The sequence below is a fragment of the Parasteatoda tepidariorum genome, chromosome X1, assembly GCF_043381705.1.
Source record: "Parasteatoda tepidariorum isolate YZ-2023 chromosome X1, CAS_Ptep_4.0, whole genome shotgun sequence".
Taxonomy (NCBI): domain Eukaryota; kingdom Metazoa; phylum Arthropoda; class Arachnida; order Araneae; family Theridiidae; genus Parasteatoda; species Parasteatoda tepidariorum.
This window is the reverse complement of record NC_092214.1, coordinates 10,771,807-10,794,774: the sequence shown is the minus strand read 5'-3', so window position 1 is coordinate 10,794,774 and position 22,968 is coordinate 10,771,807. Positions and strand designations below refer to the sequence as shown.

The 22,968-nt window shown below is 30.3% G+C and overlaps 1 protein-coding gene across 3 annotated transcripts in view; it reads right to left on the bottom strand.

Annotated features, from left to right (window-relative positions):
• Positions 1–13,220, bottom strand: part of LOC107439981 (disheveled-associated activator of morphogenesis-like protein) — a 101,882-nt gene extending 88,662 nt beyond the window's left edge. The window contains exon 1 of one of the 3 annotated variants that reach the window (XM_043044586.2): positions 13,064–13,220. The gene's annotated coding sequence lies outside the window, so the exon portion shown is untranslated. Of the gene's footprint in view, positions 1–4,541; positions 4,638–4,754; positions 4,881–13,063 lie in introns of those variants that run through there. The other 2 variants (XM_043044580.2, XM_071187572.1) reach the window with 2 other exon arrangements.
• Between the last annotated feature and the right edge of the window lie 9,748 nt (positions 13,221–22,968).

Below are 22,968 nucleotides of genomic sequence, written 5' to 3'. Positions count from 1 at the left end.
GCTCTCCATCGTAGTTCTTCAGGCAAATGATGCCTAGAGGTCATTATTACGAATTGGCTATCTCAGATTTTCAATGTCGCAATCACAGTAAAATTTGTGTGCTTTCTCTCAAACTTGGACTTTTATGCTCCAGGCAGATGACGTAAGCCGAGTGCAGCGCCACTAATTTGCATATTGCAATTTTACTCAGCTACTCTTAGTGGACAACATATGCAAATTTTGCACGGTTTGGCTTACTTTTGAAAGAGTTATCGCTATTTTTGTGATTTTTCCTTAATTTATGATAACCAGTGTAGTTATACCTCGTTACCATAGTCACCGCCACAGACGAATGGCTAGGGGAGTTCTTACTTCAGACAAACTATACACAAAATACCGTAACATTAAATCAATAACAGGTAACGAGAGCTATACCTTAGATATGCTAATTAATTAAAGACGATCCTTAAGTTACGAAATCAGACAAAAATTTTATTTCCCTATCTCTAGAAATAATAAAGAGAACTTCTGCTCATAATTATAAACTTAATTATGAAACGATAATTCCGCGTACATTTTTTTTACAATTACTTTATTACTTTCTTTATTAATGGCCTAAATCGATTGAACACTTTAAGAAAAATTTTCACACATAAAACTTTTTAAAATTTGATAATTCAGAAACTATTCGACCGATTATGTTCAAATTTAGTATTTTGTCATTTATAATTAATTACATATTAAAAAAATATGCAAAAAAATTTTTTATCTTGCAATTAAACATTTTTCGACTATTAAGTAAAATAATATTTTTTTAACGTGGAATTAGCTTTTGATAAACAAATTTTATAATTGTTCGGAAGAATTTTTCGATTCACTTCAAAATTTCTCGAAATATAGCGCAATACATAGAAATTAAGAAAAAAAAATCTTTCGACTGTTAACCTTATTTTTTTGGTTACGTCTACCTCTCATATTTAGAGTTATAATTTGTTTTATTTAATTTTATAACCGTCGTTGAACAGCCGACCCAACGACTACTAATGTTCAACTCCGTAGCCTTGTATTTTTGAACCCCATCCCGAAGACAAGGGAACTCTTTGATCAAGTATTGGGAGAAATTTGACTTTTTGATGCGTTACATGAAGAGGAAGACCACGAGAGCCTCCCACGGTTAGCCTGGCGGCAAGGAGACTAACCCATGATCCGTCTACCACTGAAGATATTTCACGTCAGCACTGTGGTCGGTGCAAGCCGGGTACCAGTCCTCGCTTTGATTCGAACCCAGTTCACCTCATAGGAAGGCGAACGCTCAAGCCAAATTTTTTTTTTTTTTTTTTTTTTTTTTTAAATTTTTTTATTTTTTTTTTTATTTTTAAAAAGGCATTCAGAGAAGTATATTATTGAAGTTGGTTTTGTCTGAACTAAACAATTAACTGATTTAAGGCCATCGGACCATTAAGATTGATCCGATCACTAAATCAAAAGTTATTTAGGTTTTTTAGCGTATTATAAAATTCTTCAATGATGGCAGTTTAAAAAAAAAATTCCCGCTGGCAAACATCTTTCGAGCCTTCAGAATTAAGTTTTGGGTTTCAAAGAAACATTGATTTGCTCTCATTTGGTAACTCTAGGGAGATTGTCTGAAAAGGTAACACTGATCTCCTGTCCCATAATCTTTATTCAGTGATGGAACATGCATCTAAAATATAAAAATAGGGAAGTAATTTAATTCGATATTAATCACTTTCTTAAATTTACTACTTACTCATAACTATCACTGAATATTAACATTATCAAGTATTTATATGTAAAACGAAAATCTTCCGAATATTCGTTTAATAATAAACTGAAAGAAATCAGTAACAATATCTCACTAATTTTTATTTCTATTTTAAAAGTTTTAAGCACTGTTCAATCACTGGTACTGTTTTAAAAAGAGTAAACGAAATTTCAAATTGATTTGGTCTTGATATATAACATGGTTTCACTTGATTAACAAACATTTTATGAAACATTAGCATTGAAAGGAAACTTTGATAAATTAAAAAGTGGCATTCTGAGCTATGTAAACACGCGTTTCAAGCTTTGCCCGTTTTCTTAAACAGGCATTTCTTGTCCGTTTTCTAAAATATGAATTTCAAGCTATGCCCGTTTTCTGAAACAGGCATTTCATGTCCGTTTTCTAAAACACGCATTTCAAGCTATGTCCGTTTTCGAAAACAGGCATTTTTTAAGCTACGCTTGTTTTTTCAAACGTATTTCAAGCTATGCCCAAAATAAAAAGCTCAACGACGAACCTTTCAGAACTAACTTATTCAAGTCTTCGAATCAATGGATTCAAATCAATTGCTCAAACCAAACGACTTAGCAATAAATCAAACGCTCATTCACATGATTTGAAAAGACTGAATTCCCGACTAATTTAGTTTATCGAAGTAGATTTCGAATTTTTTTTTTCCTTCCCCTTTTACTCGCATTTTTCTCTTTCCAATTTCAGTGTTCTTTCCCTTCCCCCGCCTAATTTCCCATGTTCAAAGCTGTCTCAATTTAACTACGCATGAGGTATTCCCAATAAAAAAAAAACTCTTTCTTCTGCTTTACTACATAGAATCAGGACTTTGGAGTAGGAGTAAAAGAATATTTTGCAGTCAGAAGTATTAGCTAGACTGCTTAAAAGTTAGATTCTATAAGTTAAAAGAATCTTGCGAAAATTATTTAGAAAAATATTTATAATTAGTATGCTAAAAAAATATCCCCCAAACGAATATTATGTCGATTATTTAAATTGTAACTTCAAAATTAATTTATCACATTTGAACGTTTTTGAGCCAATGTTTGTTACAGCTATTGAAAAAGTACATAAATTCCAAAATCAAAATTATTCAAATTAGTTGAAAAGTTAGTCAGAAAAGATATATAATTTTATATAACATACAGTCGGACTTCTATTTAAATAACTTCCCTTTTGCGAATGTTTCAATTTTGCGATTTTTTTTTTCAGGGAACCATTTGGAAATTTTTTTCATAAAATAACTTCCAAATAGCGAAGTGAATTTTCTAATTAACGAACTTTTCTTTAAGATCCACTTTCCCTATTTCCCAAAATATTTGGGAACATTTCAAACGTGTTAATGCATTTTATGGGGGAAATGACCTTGACTGGATTTTCGAAACCACTTAGCTTTTAAGAGTAAACGGTAAAATCCCTTTTCTTTTTTGCTTGCATTTCAAACGAAAAACTCTGATAAAATGAACGGATTTTATCAGTAGCAATTAAACTTAAGAACGCATGTGGTAATGTACGTTTAAAATTATTTTTATAATAAATGTAGCTATAATTTTATGCATAAATTTACCTTTTTTTTGTTGAAAATGTATGTAGCGTGATAGTGTAACACTGGATAATGTCTTGCTCTATTCTTGCTTTCCATACAGATTTCTTTTATATGGTTAAGATTTATAAAATAAATAGTAGATACTAGTTTACAAGATAAACGTGTATTAATTGCGATTTTATTTATGTCTATATTGAAGCTTGTTTTGAGTTATTTAAAGATTTCAAAACGTGATTTTTTTTATTTAACGAATTTTCCATACAACGAACAACGATTATCGGGATTTAGCGACATCGTAAAATAGAAGTCATACTGTATTTGTAATAGTTCCTAGTTTCAGAATACTCTTTAGGGAATCTTCTCGTCATACGATGTTTAAGCTGTGCTCGTGAGGAAGTCTTCAAAAGCTTTTAAAGAAATATAAATCAATGAAATCAGCTCAGAATTAGATGATGCTTTGTACAAATGGTCTATTCAAAAAAGGAGAAAAACCGATTCCGAGAAAGGTGACTTGACAACTTTTTGTTTTATTTTGCTCTTTGTATCTTTGCTTCTTTTATCTCTGTTGTATCTTTGCATGCAAAGTTATTGCTAATGTTATGAACGCTAAAATAGAATTTCAAAAAACTGATACAACAGAATTTAGTTTTTAATTTTTTTTTGCAATCTGTAGCTTACCATATAAAGATGCCAAATTTACAAAAATCCTAATTTTGAAATTTTTGTCGCTTACGTTAATTTTTTAATTGCACGGCTATATATCTGTCTGAGGCAATAGTGCAAATGAATTTTAAAATAGTTGATAAAAAAGACGCTTACTTGAATAGTATATTTTTACTACCACTACAATATTTGTTTATTCAAATTACTCATAGAACAAACTATTTTGACAAAACCTTATGACTAACTGGAAACAGAGTCAAAATGCATCAGCAATTTTTTTTTATTCTACTCTTTGAAAAAATAGATTCATAAATTATATTCTAATTAACGGATTTGTATCAATCGCCACGAGTTATAATTTTGATCAACTGATTTGGACTAATTAGTTAAAATCGATAGTTTCTAATTAAAATCACAGAAAAGAGACACTTATTCGAACTAGCACAATAATAGATAAACAGTCTACCATCGAATTAACATTCGATTAATCGATTCGAATTAACAGTGAAGTAAATATTCGAATATACAAGTCTTAGTGATTCGAAAAATTTTCTTTCTTACATTGTCTTCTCTTCAATTAATTAGTTAAATCAAAACAAAAGTTTTCCAATTTGTAACATTACTAATTTGGTACCAGTAATCTGCTTTACTTTGCTGATTGGGTAAAAACAAACATGATAAACGTTTGCACCAAGCTACACTTGTTTGTCTAAAACTGTAATTTTAAAATCTTAAATCAAACAATAATAGAAGTACATTATCAAAACAAAATACCTGACATTATAAAGAGAAGTTTGCGGTGATTCCGTTAGAGCAACAAATCTTATACCGAAAGAATAAAATTTGGAACAAGATTACTTTTTTCTCAACTAACTACAATTTCAACAGACAGGCCAAATGAGAGTCCTATAGCGCATGCGCATAATAAATACGCGCTTCTTGCACAAAAAACAGGATTTATATTTTTAACTACATATTATTGTTTTTAATTATATATTACTATTTCTAATTATGTATTACTATTTTTAATTATTATATATTAGACAAAATACCCAACTTAGTGAACAACGTTTGGACCAACTTAAAAAATATATATATTTAAAATTTTTTTTCGTATACCTTTACAAAGCGATTGCCTGTGTAAAAATATAATTGCGTACTACTTGGTGCTGTCTCTCCTATCTGTCCTCTTCTACTTGACGAAGGTTTATAAGTCTATTTTGAGTACTGAAAATTTATGTAATTGCAATAACCAATAAATCTATCCTTGTTGGATGGAATTTTTAATTAAAAGGAAATTTGATTAGGATTTGAACCGTAAATAATAATAAATAACCGATAATAAAACAGTTTTATTATTCCTTGTGAATTTCGTTTCACAGTAAAAATGCACATTAAAAATATTTTTCAATAAGTAAAAAAATGCTAAAAATTAAAATTTATCTTTTTTACTGCAATAAATAAAAAATTATGACTAAGCTCAGTAAACCGAAGTTTTGTTTAGATTTTTTTTCCTAAATTTCTAAAAATTTTCTTTAATTTCTAAAATTTCTTCTAAAATTATTTTGAGTTTACTTTCTTCTAAGCTTCTTGGCAAAAATAAAATTTTTCTGTCATTTTTTGAAGCTTTGGGCGTAGCAAGATATATTGTCTCTTTACTGGGTAAATCATTACAAAAGTTCTTCAATGAGAAACATTACCTATATTATATATAAGACCTACAAAATTCTTAATTTCACAGGTATAATTGAAGAAATGATTCATTCTCCTTCAAGAATTCATTTTTAGGTTAGCGTATGACGTAGAATAGGAAGTACAACAATTTGGCGATTTAATCTCAAAATGGGTGGCATTTCAATATCATTCTATAATTTATTTGTTAAATTAGTTCTGAAACACTTTTTTATTGATTAAATAGAGCGTTTGCTTTCCAATGAAGTGAACCGAGTTCGAATCCCAGCGATGGCTGGTCGATAAGAATCCACATCCGGCTTGCAGATTCTGACGTGAAATATCCTCAGTGGATCATGGGTTAGAGTCCCTTTGCCGTCAGGCTAACCGTGGGAGGTTCACGTGATGTAACGTAGATGCGTTTCATAAAAAAAAACCTTCACGAAGGCTCCCAATACTTGATTCAGGACTTTTCTGGATTGGGTTCAAAATTTCAAGGCTACGGAGTTTAACACTAGTAACCGTAAACACACTTGTTCAACGACGGTTATGTATTAAAAAAAAAAAATTTGAACGTATAAAAATTTTTATGCTTTACAAGTTTTTCATCTTTAACAAATTAATTAACAACAGTTATATTTAATTCATATAAATTCCCCGTTGTATTATATATTTGCCTTTGAGTTGAAGGTTTAGAACTTTTTGTGTAAGAATTATTGTATTTTAACCAATCATTCAAAAGTTATGATGAGAAAATATGACGTATTAAAATAATTCGTATAATATAGTATATATAGAGAGAGTATAGTATATATGAGTAGAGTATTGCTTTTTGAACATATGTATGTATATGAACAATATATGTATGCATGTGCAATGTATGCATGTAAAATAAGCTTAAGAAATAAAAAAATTGTTTGCTATTATAACTTTTGATTGGTCGGATTTTCATCTTGTAAAGTGTCTAACAAATCTCCTAAAGTATTCGTGGCGAAATATGCTGGCCAAAAACGTACTTTTTCAGAAAAAAAAATTTTTTTTTCCTTCTAAAGTTCGGATTTATCACCGTCCAGGATAGGGGAATAAATAAAAATTTGAAGCTTTCATAGTTTAACCTCTATAACGGTTCAAAAATTTATTGCTCTAAAGTTATGTGTCACGTTTCTATTTATATCTTTTCAATGTTTGCTTAAACTACAGTAATTTTTTCACATTAAACCCTCAAAACAAAGACACATATATGTTGAATTTTCATTCATTAATTTGTTAGTGATGAAAAAAATTTGAAGTCTTTTTGGAGGAATTGGTGTTTCGTTTAGAAGAACAAATTTAGAGCGTTATCACTCATATAATGAACCTGACAATGACTCATATAATGACGACAAAGAATAAAATGGACATGCCACGTTATCAGAATGAATGAAGACCACAAAAAGAGTTTTCAATGCCAGACCAGTTGGCATACGAAAAAGAGGCAGGCCGAATTTGAGATGTATAGATGACCTCGAAAAATACCTTTTGTTCTTAAAAACTAAAAACTGGAAAACGCTAGCAGGAAAAAGGCTTGCCTAGAAAACCTTCTTGAGAAGGCCCACCCTGGACTGAAGAACCATTGATGATGAGGAGGAGGACTTCATGTTATACGTCATATGAGTTAACCCATAAATGAAAGAGCGAAATTATGAAACATTTTTTAGTTTTTGTAGGCAGGAAACTGGCAGATCTATTTTTTTTAAATTCGATGTACTGTTAAATTATGTGTTTTATTTTGAGAATATAGTTCCAATCTTCTTCACACTAGCAACAGATTCAATGAAGTTGTTTTTTTCTTTGTTTACAATAAAGCTTTTAAATTTAACAGGTTCCAGTTTCTATATTAACTAAAATTAATAAAGAAGGGAAATCTTAACTATAAAATTCTAAATAATTCAGCTCTTTTAATGTTTTGAAATAAATGCTAATGAAATATTGAAGAAAGTCGTGTTAATGGAACTTAGTGATGCAGCTACTGCGGAAATATGCCTTCCGTGAGTGGGGAAAAATGACAACTAAGTGATTTCTCCGTATATAAAAAGCACTACCGTATTCAGTACAATATTCAGTTGTTTGTAAACATGTTTAATAATTTCAAGGGTGAATAAAAGGCTGCTATTAATTTTAAAAAAAGAAAGAAAAAAAACTACTCATGATAATGTCATTCTAGCTTTCACTTAGTCTTAGGAAATTCGCTCATTTAAAGAATATAGATTATGAATAAATCAAATTACAATTTTTTCTTTTAAAAATGATTAATGAAGCGAAAATGATTATTTAGTGTTGGTATCTACAGTGTACCAGTGTAGTTATCTATCGCCTGTAGTCACACAATTAGGACTGGGCTATAAATCGATATATCGCGACATATCGATTTAACGCCTATATCGGCAAACCGATACAGCAACTTTCATTCCAAGCGATGCATCAGAAATCTGATTTAAGCCGTCGAGTGAAGAAGACGATATAACGATATAGCGATACACGCAAGGACTTTCTCTTACGTTCCGATGCCAACTCGCGCTGTGGAAGACGATATTGTTTCGTTATGTTGAGACGGCCTTGACTGATGAGCGGTAGAATCAGAATCACTTTTGAGACCTTATATCGTTATATCACATGTTCGTTTTCGCACCTTCGCGATTTGAAATCGTTTCTTGTAGATTATTTTCAATGGGATTAACTTCGTGATCGCCGTCGTAACCTTGTTCTGAACGCAATCTATTATTGAAAAGAATTTATAAAGAAAAGTTTCTTCATTAATTAGGTAAGTTTTTTATTTATTTTCTGACAAAACTTTTTTTATATTTTTAAATGTGAAAATTATCGGAAATCTAATTTAAGGCACCCATAAGGAATTAAATTACAAAGTAAATAAATTTGTTAGGTTATTTTTTTACTTTCTTTTAATTTATTAAAAACCTTTCGGATAAAACTTCTAATAATTTAATGGGCTTCTATTACTGATTTTAAATTTATAAATCTTGAGTTGTTTTTATTTTTAGAAATAAAGTTAAAACAAAACTTATTTTTTGGACATAAGTCAATAAACTTTATTTGTTCAAAAGAATTTGAAAAGTTTGCGAATTTTATTCATTTTTTTTTTTTTTTTTTTTTATCAATTACTACTTCGTTTTATTAGAGAGTAAAATCATTATTTTTTTTTAATTTTCGTTTTATATTATTAGTTAATTAGCTAAATATATTACCGAATATCACAATTCTTTTGTTTTTATTTTTAAGAATTTAATTAAGAAACTTTGCCTTACTTTGTTTTTCGTTCATAATTCGGTCATTATTTAATTTAATTTAATTATTTATATGAAATAATAATAAAAATAGTGTTTAAGAAGCATTTTTTTTCTAAAATTTATTTAGCTCTTTGTTTTAAGCATACAAATAATTTTTTAACGAACTTATTTTTTAAATTTTGTTCCTATGCTGTTAGGTAAATATATTGATAAATTTCACTTTTATTTATTTTTTTATTTTTAAACTAAGAAATCTTTTGTTATTTGCGTGATCATTTTTAGAAAATATAACAAAACTTGTGTTTACTTCTTCATTAAGAATTTGAACATTACGATCGAACTTAATAATTCTGTAATTATTTACGCATAATAGTACAAGCAAATATTGATTTGTTAAAAAAAGTTTTTTTTTTTAAAAAAAAAAAATATTTTTAACACTTTGTTTTAAGTGTATAATGAATTTCTTAACAAACTTTTTTTTTAATTTTTTAAATTTTCTTTCAATAATTTCAGCTAGATATCTTTATAAAATTCCCTTTTTATTTTTAAACTGAGAAATCTTTCAGAGAACGAAAATTTTAAGAAATTATTACAAATCTTATGTTTACTTTTTAGTTTAAAATTCGAACATTTTTAATTTTAAACTTCGGCTTTTAGTCAATCTAACTTTTATTTTAATTAAAATATATTTTGAAATTTTAAAATCAGCTTTTGTTTAATAACAATATTTTTTTTCATTAAGGGTGTTTTAGGGGTTAACTTAAATTAAGACTGCTTATACCTTATAAACGATAAAGAAGTGCAAATATTTCATTCTGTATCTACACACATTTTTTCAATAAATATTTTAAGTAAGATTTGTACATCTTAGTCAATTTATTTAATATCTTTCTTTAGCAAAACATATATATTTTCAAATTTATAAATTGATTTAAATCAATATGCGTATGAAGTCTTGATAGAAATCTGACTTTCTGTGCCTTAAAGTAAATGAAATTCAAAAATACTATATCGCGATACATCGCTATATCGCGATGCAAAACTGACGATATATCACGATATATAATTTCTAATATCGCCCATTCCTACACACAATATATAATTTTGTGCACTTTATTTTATATGTTAAAAGCTAATCATTAAATAATTACGCTATCAGTTTTCAGTTTTTTTTTTAATAACTGAACCTTAGTAGGATGGAGGAGCAATTGTGATAACTTCTCTCTTTAAAATCATATTACTTTCAAGACAAAAAAAAATTGCAAATATTAAGTTTTGTTTTTTAGTTCTTATGAATTAAAAAGGAAAGAATTATCTCGGAAATGGAATGTTATGTTAAGGCAAAACTGTTCCGGTCACTTAAACTCAAACAGCCAGAAATAAAAGAAGTAAAATACTTTCTTTTTCGAGCTTTTATTGAGGAAGTACAATCTTACTACCACTTTTAATTTCTTTTATTAATATGAGGTCAGAATTACTTCATAGCGTGGATAGTTCACGCAATGAATAACTTAAAAAAGCACTTCAACCAATTTTCTTAAATTCGGGATCATATTTTACTTCACTATACGAATTGAAAGATTTTTTTTTTCGCGATGGGCACCGAACTTCCGTTCTTTACCTTGGAAGAGGCCAGAAGTGTTGCTCATTTAACATTACCCAGTGGGCACCTGTGAATCTAAATCACGGAGGCGAGCAGCATTACCCACTCCACGCTGCCACAGATACCTGTTCATAGGGTGGGCCACATTCACACAACAGAGAACGACACACAGAGAGAGAAACATCCATCCTAAGCGGGATTCGTACCCGTAGTCACTGGCTGCCGCTCGACCATCTGGCCGGCTACTAATTGAAAGTTTACACTATGAATTACTTAAATTCCGAATTGATGTTTTACGGAAATTTCATTCTACCGATGCCAAAAATTGGTGACATTCCATTTTATATGCATTATGTTCATTTTTCTTTGCAAGCTCCCTTAATTGTCAGAAAATAACGAATATCTTAAAATTGAAATAAAAAAGACTACAATTCTCCTGTTTTGAATGACTATTTTGACTTGCCTTGTAGACTCAACGGGGAATTTTTGCAAGGAAAAAAAATTAAATAAAGTGCAATAACTTTTGATGTTACTGAACAGAAATTTCAACAGTGAGCTGTCAATAAGGCAGTATGTTGTAGATTGTCACCAAAAGGGGTGACATAATCCATAAAAAGAACCGAATTTTTCTTACGTAAAGAGGAAGATAACTTAGCCGATGGTCACACACATACGTTTATTTTTTAATTATAAAAAGGGCTGAAATTTTAAGAAAGAAAAATTATGTTCAATTTTATTGTTTTATTTTGATATCAGATACAAATAAAAGTGTTTTCAATTATGCCTTGTTTCTAATAATATTGCTCACTCAAACACCAGAAAAATGCAGATACAGTCAGACTTCTATTTAACGAAATTCCATATTGCAAATTTCTCTATTTTGCGATTTTTTTCGAGAAACCAAGAACAATTTGGAAATTTCTTCGTAAAATAACTTCCAAATAGCAAAGTAAATTTTATATTTACGAACTTTTCTTTGAGATCCACTTTCCCTATTTCCCAAAATATCTCAAACTTACATTTTATGGGGAAAATGACCTCAAATTGATTTTCGCAGCCCTTTAACTTTTAGAGAAAGCAGTAAAATCCCTTTCCCTTTTTGTTTGCATTTCATAAGGAAATTTAGCTTTCATTAGTTGAAAGTGTATGTAGCATGATAGTGTAACACTGGATAATGTTTTGTTCTATTATCAATTTCCATGCAGATTTCTTTTATGGTCAAGATTTATAAAATAAAGAGAAGGTAATAATTTACAATTGCTATCTTAATTATGTCTAGTGTTTATGAATTTAAAACATGTTTTGTGTTGTTTAAGTATTTTAAATGGGGATTTTCTATTTAACGAATTTTCCACATAGCGAACTTTTTATCGGGATTTAGTGACTTCGTTAAATAAAGGTTCGACTGTATTTCTCACAAAAAACATATCGTAATTGCAAATTTTTCGTAACATACCGTACTATATACAGTAACATCGAGCTTTTATTGTAACTGCCCTGAAATCCGTTATCTTGCAACTTTTCCCAGAAGACAAGGGAACTTATGAGTCACCTAATGAAGGACTTTTTGAATAAAGCAAATCCACATAAGAGTAATTAAAACATATTTTTTTAAAACAAATTAAAGGAAGAGCAGTTCCTTTAATTTGTTCAACAAGAAAAATTAGCTTTTCACATAGGATTGAATAGATAAAAAACTTAAAAATAAAACATAAGATAAACATAGATAAAATAAAAAACTTATCAATAGCTAATTTTTATTTTATTTAATTTTGACGATATTCAAACTGGACAGCTATCCTAAGTTGTCTATTAAAATGAAAAATCAAACTACCAAGCAAACAAGTCTTTTTTTAAATTTCTTTACGCAAGCGCAGAATAAATTTTAAATAATTTTTTTCAAATTTTATCAATATTTAAGTCATAATTAGCAACAAAAGAAAAAGTAAACCTTTCTGAGTGTAGAAAACGAAATGCATTACATAATAATGAAAATTTTGCAGATTACAAAAAAAGGGGTCAAGAAAATATTATTTTGTTTTTCCTTCTTTCAAACCTTCTCGAGACTAAATCAAGGGTAACTAATTGCATAATCCTTAGCATACTCAAAGTTACAAAACAATTTGTTCAATATTTACGAAATTTGAGAAAAATGTCAAAAACGGAAACTGACTGTCTATGTAACGGTATCATGGATACATCGGTTAAAAATCTTGAAAAATCCTTGTCGCCCCGCAATTCATCCGTTTAACCCGGCTCTAGCCCCTTCGCCTGAACGTGCCTGGACATGTCCCTGCGCACATGCGCTCTAGCTGTGCTTAATTAAAAATACTGAATGCTGCACCGTTTTCTTAGTTTAATTGGTACAAAATCACAGTTCTAAAATAAAAAACTAAATCAAATTAAATTTTATTGAATACTTTCTGCCTTAAATGTTCTTAATTCATTTGAGAATTTTTTACAATTCTAATAAAATTCTAAGCTATTATTTCTTAAGTTTAAATTTAATTAAAATTTCTATTTACCTGATCAACGCTCCAAATAGGGCATTGCTGAGAAGATAAATTCTTTGATTTTCCCAGTTTGTACGGGGGTACGATAACGGGAGATCAACTTAATGATGCTGAGGAAGATTCGCTTCTCCTCTTCAGCATCCTCCTCTAGTTTTCAAATGTAGGAAACGATTAGCGCCCTCTATCGGAATCAAATAGCTTAAAAACGAATCTTCTCTGAAAATCTATCTGTTATCTCTTAGACGCAGAATTTTTATTTAACTTATTTTTCACATTTTTTTTCTTCATTATTTTCAGTTAAAATAAGAGAAAAATATTAGATTTACCATTGTAAAAATGTATGGCTATAAAATACAGCATAAAACACTGGTGTCTTTTTCTGCGTTAAAGGTAAAATCTGTCCAACACGGTTCACTTTAAAACAATAAGTTTTCAAATTTGCAATTATTTGGATCTCAAAGAAACAGTTATTCATTATTGATTTCTTTTTCATTTACAAAATCAATTATTGATACATTTTTGAATATGAATGATTTTTTTTCAAACTACTTTTACAGATTTTATATTTTAGTACTACCTAATTTTATTTCGATAATCTAACAAATTTTTAATAACTATTAAAATATTTTTTTTTTATATTAAAACGCACCAAAATATATTTTTGATTGTAATTTGAGCGTCAGAAAAAAATACATAAAAGGGGCACCGTTGTTTTATCTGCATCAAGGGGTTAAAAGGAATTTTTTTTTCAAACTACTTTAACGGATTTTATATTTTACTATTAATTCAATTCCTATAATCTTACAAATTTTTAACACCTATTAGACTGTTTTTTTTTTTAAATTGAAACGTACCAAAATATATTTTTAATTGTAAATTGAGCCTGAGAAAAAAAATGCATAAAAGGGGCACCATTGTGTTATCTGAGTCAAAGGGTTAAAAACTGTTTATCTCTCTCGTTAACCTTTTATTGCTATGCTTGGTTTCAAACAAAGACAAATAATTTTAATAAAAAGCGAAAAATGATCAATCAAGCTACAAGAGCTTATTGATATCAACTGAGATTGTTTAGAAAAAATATAGTGAAATTCAGTGTCGTAACCTCGGGGCCCTTTCATAAACTTTCCATCTTTAACAGTCATTTTAGCATATTAGTATCATGTTAGCGAATATATTTATGAAAACAAGTTACTTTTTCACATATAAATTGGATTACAATATATCGTAAGTTTTCCACCTGGTAAAATACAAAATTTGTGCGATATCGAATCCTGAGAAATTAAATTTTAAAAAAGGCGTAAAAATAAAATTCGATTTCTCAGGAACTATTCAACCAATTTCGCTCAAATTTGTATTTTTTCATGTCGAATTAAATACTTTAAAATGATGTAAAAAACTGTATACCTCACAATTCAAACTTTTTTTAGACTATTATTAAATAATAAATATGTACTAAAAGTTATTTTTTGCATGAAATTATCTTTGGATAAAAAAATTTCATGATCTTGTGCAAACTTTTTTCAGTTACCTGAAAAAGATCTCGAGCTGTGACAAAATACGAAAAAATAAAATTAACATTTGGGGGTACAAAATATGAATCGCTCACCCGACCAATCTATTGGGACCATATTTCCCAGATTACGGCTACCCCTATATACGGGGGGTTAGAAAATCGAAAAGTTATGTTTATTCAGAGAAAGTATGTTTTTGTGTCTGATTACGTAACTTAATATAGAGTATTGTCTGCACCAATTAATTAGCATATTTAAGGTCACACCACCTTTTAAATTGAAATGGCCATGTAAAAAACGGAAAACAAAGTTATTCAATTGATAAATAGAAATGTCCCCATTTTGAAGAAATGATAATTTATAATTCTGATGGTCGGATAAATTCTTTTCATCCATCAAATGCATACCTTAAACTCAGAAAAAAAAAAAACATATACAGAGTTCGCAAAGAGTTAATTAGCACAAATAATTACTTTGATTATCCTATATGATTTTGATTAAAAAAACCAATACTAGGGTAGTGTTGAGCGTCCTAAAAATATGTTGTTTTTTTCTAATTAAAGCAGCTTCTATTATTGATAATAATAACATTTTGTAGAATTTCTTAATGAAACTTTTGTATTAAAAATATTTTTTCGTTATTTTAATTATAGTATAAGTTAAGGTTAATTTTTTTGTATTGGAACCTTTGTTTATATAAATTATTGTTGGTGTATAAATGATATTTTATATGGTTTATTTCAAATAAAAGAAAATAAATGTGTAACGGATTTAGTGTTTCAGCTCTGCTTTACATAAAGATAAGAATAAAGTTGTAAATTTAAACGATTATTAATTACTCAACCCAATCGTGATGTTTTGTTTTTTAAATTAAGAGTTTTTCTTCTTCTTAAGTATAAAAAACTGCAATATGTACCATTTTTTGTCAATGAAAGCAAAGGACATGAAACTAGTTTAATTTCAATAAAATAAAGATAATGCTGACCCTGAAGAATCTATATAAGAAAATCTCTCGTAAAAGAATTATCGAAACAACGAAATAAAATATTTTTTCTTTATTTTTTATCGACTGAGAAACAGTGATTTTTTTTATGTAACAGTGAACTAAAATACTTTAAATGATGACATCGTTTCGGTTATTTTCATAGCTTTTTTATTAAATTAAATGCATTTTCTTATAAAATTAAAAAAGATTTTTTTTTTATAAAATTAAAGGTTGTATTTCATTTTTGAATGAAAACAAAGTTGTTAAAAAACCTAAAAAATTCGTTCCAATTTAAAAAATTTAAAGGTCTTAATTTGAAAAATATTAAAAAAGAACAAAATCCATGCACACAATAAACAGTAAAATCATGAACTAAAGTATACTGAATAAATAAAATTTGATTCACGAACATAAAAAAAAGCAATTTTTATGTGACCATTCTTATCAAACAATTCTAACATTACATAAATACACAATTTTAAATGTATTAAATAAGTTAATGCAAACATTTGCTTACCTCCTTAGAAATAAATTTACTTTTGGTTTTCTTGTTTTCCGAAGAAAAAGTTTATTAAGAACTGGAATTATGGATATTACGATTTATGTTTTAAAAAAAAGACAATTGCAAAAAGTTTTAATTAGTCTAAATTAAAGTTGAATTTTAATTTCAAAAATCGAACAAAATAAAAATTAACAGAAAATTTATATCTGAATTAAAAATAGTTAATTTAAATAATGCAATTAAATGAGCTAAAACCCGGAATTTAACAGAGAATGATAGAACGTCTCAGAAAAAGTCTCTTGATAAAATGACCAAAGTAAATGTCAACAAGAGTCATCCCCTTGGATCCCTTAAAAGCTCACATCTGTTTTCTTAGAACATTTAGACAATTGCTTGTTTAAGACAACTTATCGGACATATAGATGGTTCTGTAAATATATGACATTTTATAAAAGTACAAAACAGCCTAGGGTCATAAAAATGATGAAAAGGCAATTTAAAGAAGCAAAAGGACATTTTCCCATAGCGTAAAATGAGATGGCTATTTTTCGAGAGCTCAGATTACTGTCTCGGTTGGCGGTCTGAAGGTGTTGAGAGTCAAATGTATATATTTGTCAGTAAAGGATGCATTTTATCATAGCTCTATCCAGGGAAGGGTAAAAGAGAGGCAATTATTTTAGTTTTCTAAACACTTGTTATATTTTTTTCTGCTGAGCCCTTCTTTTGGGTGTATTTTAGTTTTAAATTTTTTTTTAAAATAAATTAAAAGTTGTCATATGTAGAAAAAAATGTAAACAAAATAGACGTATTTGTCTCGGGTCGGGAGGGGGGGGGGGTTAAATTTCACTTGAAACAAAAGGTGAAAAAAAACAGTAGTTTCTTTTTCTGAAATTACCAATTCTATTTTACTTTATTGTTGAGAATGTCAAAGTTTCAGAAGGGATGACGCACATTATTTTCCCCCTCAATCAAATTTCAGAGGAAAATAAAGTTTCCCTCTGAAAAGTTTCCGTCAGGGCTCCGGGTCAAAAATATGGAGAAAACATGAAAAGTATTAAAGAGTTATATAAATAGAAGAAGAAAAATAATTAAAATAATTTTTTTATTTAAAAAAATATTAAAAAGCTGGAAAACAAAATAATAAAAAATATATAATCTCTTCATCAGATCGCACGATTATATATTGCATCGATATAGCCAAAGCACAATATATTTATAAAATAGTGCGAGTGTATATATATATATATATATATAGTCAAAACTTGAGCAGTTTTCAACGCATTTTTTTTTTTAAATTTTAAAACAATAATTTTCCAATTATTTTTAAGTTGCTTCAAACATTTTGTATAATGTTATTTAATACTTTTAAATTAGTAGCAAAAACACTTAAGGCAAAAAAGTTAGTTTTTATAAAAGTGCTCTTAAGTTCATAAATATTTAAACGAAGTCTATGAAATTTTATGCAGTTACTGAAAATAACTACTAAAATAATCGATACAAGTTACAAGCTTATTGCTTGATTCTTTAACACAGGGTGTTCAAAAATACGTTATTTTTTGTTTGTCCCTCAAACCTGTGAAAGCTTGAAACCTTATAGCTAAGTATGAAAAATCACATTAACCAAACACCTTTAAAGTTACAAAATAATTTTCTTAAACATAGAGGATAAGGAATAAATAATGGCAAAAAAACTTATTACCATTTTTCTTTTTAGATATGTTTACGTTGTTCATTCATACCTCACCCAAAGTATATCTTTGGATCATTAAGTATTTCTTTTGAATAAATAAAACATGAGGAACAAAATAGTTTATTTTAGAATGCTTTTATATCTACGACATCATATAAATGATCACTTTTTGATGCTCCAGTTAGATAATGAGTTCTAACTCCGCTTACCATTTTCACTACTCATTTATATGAGCTTTTAACTTTCACATTTTAATTTATTTTATAAAATGGAACATGGTATTTTAAAGGTAAAAACGAATTTTAGATAATATTTGGATTCTTATGTCATAATTATTAAATATTAGAATGGAAATTAATACTGCATAACCCAATTGAAAACAAAATTAAGTAAAATATTTCTGCTTGATACAAATTATCTGTATTAAAAACACGAAAATCTTTCTTTTTTAATGTTAAGCCTGAAAGATTAAAAAGACTGAAAATAGGTTACTACTAAAAATAAAAATAAAAACTAAAAGTGCTAAATAAGAGCTCCGAATCGATTGATTTGGTTCTGTGTAAATGACAATGTATTTATTGCAAGTATGAAGCAATTATTTCACCTATATGAGAGGTGCAAAACAGTAGAAACTCTTCATGGGCTGAAGGAATGGAGTAAATATTGTGGTGTCAATGGTGGGATTTGAACCCCTGATTAGCTGGTCATGAGATTGACATCTCGCAGCTAAAGTATATACCCAGCTTCAAGGAGCTAAGTGGCTTTGTAAGGGGTTCACCAATCACTTACAAAGAGCCGCGATGGCTCGGGGGGTAAAGCGTTCGCCTTCCAATGAGGTGAGCCGGGTTTGAATCCCAGTGATTACTGGTTGATAGGAATTTCGCATCTGGCTTGAACCGAGTACAGTGCTGACTTAAAATATATTCAGTGGTTGATGGATCATGGGTTAGAGTCCCCTAGCCGTCGGGCTGACTGTGGGAGGTTTTCATGGTTTTCCTCTCCATGTAACGCAAATGCGGGTTAGTTCAATCAGAAAGTCCTCCATGAAGGCAGATTTCGCCTTTTACTTGATCCAGGAGTTAACTTGTCTTCTGGATCGGGTTCAAAATTACAAGGCTAAGGAGTTGAACGTTAGCTGTCGTAAACCCAAAAATTGGATCTGCTGTTTAACGACGGTTATAAAATAAAATAAAATCACTTACCTTTAACTGCACGCTTCCACCATTAAAAGCACAAATCTTTCCCTTGTCTGCTGTATATATAATATCCTTATGACATTGACAGTGTGACAAGATTGTGACCATAAGCTTTGTCGGATCCAATGGTATGTTACAGTGGATATTTGCGTGTTTGCATTCAGAGTTCGTTCAAGATGAATTTTGTTATATATGACCACTAACTATAAAAAAAATATTTTTAAATTTTTTTTTATAACATGAAATTTTAACTATTGTCCAACGCTTTAACTTCGTAAATTAAAAAAATTTAATAATATAGTCGCATTTACTTATGATTTTTACCCGTTGGCTAAATGGGTGTCGTTTTGAGTTTGATGACGTGCACACCTTATTTGGACGTCAGCACATAATAACACATGTTAGTAAACAGTGCGCATGCGTCGTCATTGCATGCGTTGCTATGGCGACCGCAGCTGTTTGATAATTTTTTTTAGAATTTTATTTTCACCAACAGTCATTCTTAATGTATTTACATAATAATAATTTAAGGTATTTTTATATTATTTTTATCATTAACTTATAATTAGTGTCTTGACGGTGATTTTAATATAAATAGGAATACTGAAGAAAGAAAAGTATTGTGTGACGTCTTGAAACACGTACATAGGCAGGATATATGAAAATCAATCCGACGACAAACATCAACTGAGACTGTTTTTGCAACCCATGACTTGAAATGTGGCGTTTATCTGAGTCAAACCAGATAAAAAAAAGCATTTGACCAATGGGTTCAAAATTGACCAATTGAAGTGTGGTTAAATTTAAAATTGGGGTCTAATACTTATGCTTTATAGATATTTAAATAGACGTAGGTTGCGTTAAAATATTTAAAACTTAGAAATGCATTAATAGATTTAAAACTGTATTTGATTTCCAACTTGCAATGGAAAGTGAATTGACGTTGGAGGAAAATATTGGGAATGCGATTTTCTTATACCATATCTCTTCATAGTCCAATAAAATTAAGACTTTTTCGTCGGAAAGATATGCCTAATATTTTAGTTCTATAGGAAGCTTTTTATGTTATTATAAATAATAATTAAAACTCCCCCCTTTTTTTTTCTTTTTTGTTGTTGAAGGAAATAGTGGTGATTTGTAGGGAAGAATGCAATTTCTTCTTGACTACAAAATGAAGCATGTTTTCTGATCTAAGCTTTCCCACTGAATTCAATGAGACCAATCCCGAGACAATCGGACTAGTGACTTAGAAGTTATAAGCTTTTCATGTACAAAAAGTATATTCTTGTAAGTGTATATATTTACGCGTTTTGCATTGTTGTACAGACAAGAGAGGTATTGTGTATTTTTTCTCATTTAATCGAATGAGGTCAAAAACAAATAAAAGAACGCTAATATTTCAAAAGTTGAATTTTTTATATGTATAAAATGCACTATTTTTGAATTATACCTATTATGGAGAAAGCCTTGTAACTTCGAAATTACTTATGAAATCTTCTCAAATTTTTTCTCATTCAATTATGTAAAAAACAAAAATCATCAAAAAATGTACCTCATGCGTTCAGATAGCCCTTGCATAGCAAAAGAAAAAGTGTACAAAACAATGACAAAAAATAACACTTTTTATGTATAAAACTGCCTTTAAAGCATTTGTTTTACAGACGAGCGTAGAGTTTCATTCGATTCAGCGCAAAATAATACATAGAAGACAATGTTCAACTTATTTAAATTCACAATATCAGATGCGTTAATAGATACAAGCACAAATTTGTACTTTTTGTACATAAAGCCTTTATAATTTCCAAAACTGTAATTTGTAAACTATTAGTTAAATCGTCTCGGGATTGTTGCCATTCAATTCAACGTGAAAATATACATAAGAAAAGAATGCCCCACTTGCCTGTTTAAAATGCATGAATGAAAAATGAGGCAAAGGGAAATCAGACTTAAGGTTTTTGGAAATTAAAAAGTCATCGACAAATGGACGGGGAAAATTAAATATGGCACCATATATACAGGGTGTCTCAGTTAAATGTTTCAGAACTCCTAAGAGGGGTAGAGTGCATCCTGACGACTCGAAGTCATATAGCAATGTGGGGTCGAAATTCTTTCCAGTGGCGATAGATGGCGTTGTACGAAAGTTCCGAGCTCTCCAGTGCGTTGGCCTCCTCAGTCAGCCGACCTATCATGTCTTGCTTTTTATTTCTGGGGTCATATGAAAACACTGGCTTATGGCACCCCTGTTGACAATGCTGAGGAGCTGGTTGTAAGAATCGTAGTAGCTGCCGGAGAAATTCGAGATATGCCTGGTGTATTGCAGAATGTTCGGATGTCCATGCGCCGGAGATGTTAGGTGTGCATTGTAGCCGGTGGCAGAAACTTCGAACACTACTTTGACCCATGTACCTTATGCTTATTTCAATGCATTATTAAAACGATTTTTCACTTACGGTCTCTTTTCTTTATGGTGCTTCTGTGTACATTACCGCTTCGGGAATGCATTTCCGACCCCGCATTGCTATATGATTTCGAGTCGTCAGGATGCACCCTACCACTCTTAGTAGTTCTGAAACGCTTAACTGAGACGCCCTGTATGTATGTATATATATATACACTGAGTGGCCAAATTATTATGACCACCCCTTCAGTACGCTGCTGGGCCACCTTTTGCCCCCCGTATGCCGTCTTAATTCGTCTGGGCATGGATTCTATGAGATGTTTGTAGATGGTAGAAGATATGCCAGACTATGCTCGCTGAACTGCACTTGCCAATTTCTGCAAATTTGATGGTACTGGATCCATATGTCTGAGCGCCCGTTCAATTTCATCGCACAAATTCTCAATTGGATTGAGATCTGGGGATTGTGCTGGCCAACGAAGCAAGTTAAATTCTCCGTCATGCTCTTCGAACCATCTGAGGACAATGCCAGCTTCATGACAAGGAGCGTTGTCCTGCTGGAAGTATCCATTCCCGCCAGAGTACACCATTGACATAAACTTATGTACTTGATCTGCGATGATACTTAAATACCCTTGGTCATTAAGGCGTCGTGGTACAGGAATTAAAGAACCCATACAATACCAAAAGAACAGTCCCCATACCATAACATTGCCACCACCAGCTTGAAGTGTCGTGGCAATGCAGTTGGGATCCATGCCTTCGTGCTGTTTTCTCCATATTCTCATCATGCCATCTGCGCGATGCATTTGAAATCGTGATTCATCGGACCACATAACCCTCTTCCAGTCATCTACTGTCCAATGCTTGTGCTCCTTTGCAAATTGGAGACGTCTGCGCTTATTTAAAGCAGACAGTAGAAGCTTACGAACAGGTCGTCTGCTTCTATACCCTATACGGCGCAATGTGCGTCGAACAGTCCGTTCAGAGACGTTCACAGTTGCTCCTTGATTAAGATCACTTGCAATTTGTCACACTGTTGCTCTCCTGTTTCGCTGCACAACCATGGCCTGCCTTCTCTCTGATCGAGCATTCAGTACCCCTGTGACGACCACAAGTCTGACGTTGAGACCCGGTTTTTTGCTTGATTGTCCATTCTTTGTACACATTAACAACTGATGCTCCAGAACACTTTACAAGTGCAGCCGATTTGCTGATACTCGTTCCGACACATCTCGCACCCACAATCATACCACGTTGAAATTCAGTTAAATCACTTTTCTTTCCCATATCTGAGCAAGCAACACAGTATAACTGATTACTCACTTGTCCAGCATTCTCGTGTTATAGTTATCTTGCCGTCTAGCGGCAGCTCTGTGACGCAGTAGCTCATTTGTATAAAACTCAGAGGTGGTCATAATAATTTGGCCACTCAGTGTATATATAGTATATATATATAATCTTACTTACCAACATAAATAATAGACATTTTGTTCAATAACCAAACCGGTTAAAAATTTCAAGAAGGTATGGGGCCCACAATTAGCGAATGAAACTGGTGATATTTATCTGAGAAACTCTGGAATAAATTTTTAATTCTTATTTATGACTTTCTAGACCCTCTAAGACTACGAA